Below are 834 nucleotides of genomic sequence, written 5' to 3' on the forward strand. Positions count from 1 at the left end.
TTTCCTAATATTAATCATAAAAGACTTTTAAAAATTTGGAATTTGAAAGTAAAGCAGGTGCATTTTTCTTTTCTTTACTATTTCCTGTTGTAATGCTTGTATCTGAATACAATTCCATTCTGTCCCTAATTGAGTCATGGGGAAAACTCTTACTGACTTTAGCATGAGCAGAATCTTGCCAAGACAGGTAAATCGACTGGAACTTATTCTTCCCTTCTCTTTAATAGCATTATTGTATATCATACAAGATACTTCTATTTCTATTCAGAAATCAAATGCCTGTGAGTTGAGGCTTTTGACTGAGAAATTCACATTTTCCCATCCTCTCGTAATTATTTTAACTACAGCAAAACTGGACTAAAGTAGATGTCCTGAACTTAAATTTATTATTTTGCGGTTTAAAAAGAAAAAAGATGTCATTTCACTCCTCTAAGATTTCAAAAGAGTATTACAATACCTCGGATGTACTTTTACTGCCTCTGGGAAGGAAGAAAGGGAAAAGGGAAAAAGGGGGGAAAAAAAAACAAAAAAAAAAAAAAGACAAAAATGGCACCATATTTTGCCATAGCTTTTAACAACAAGAAGAAATAGTAATGCACAATTAAGAATGTTTCCGGTTTTGGAATGTAGCTGCCTTCTGCACCTATGTCTTTTTTGTTGCCATGACTTTAGTGATGAAACCCGTCTAGAAAAGGCCTCTGTCATCAGTGACATTGTCAGTGCTACATATTAAATCCAATTCCAAAAAAAAGTGCTGAATTTAAAGATTGTTATCCGCTGTACAATTTTGTTTTCCCTAATATTCAAGGTTATTTAAGAAGAGGAAAGGGGGGG

This window comes from Merops nubicus, unplaced genomic scaffold, assembly GCF_000691845.1.
Source record: "Merops nubicus isolate BGI_N331 unplaced genomic scaffold, ASM69184v1 scaffold6244, whole genome shotgun sequence".
Lineage (NCBI taxonomy): Eukaryota > Metazoa > Chordata > Aves > Coraciiformes > Meropidae > Merops > Merops nubicus.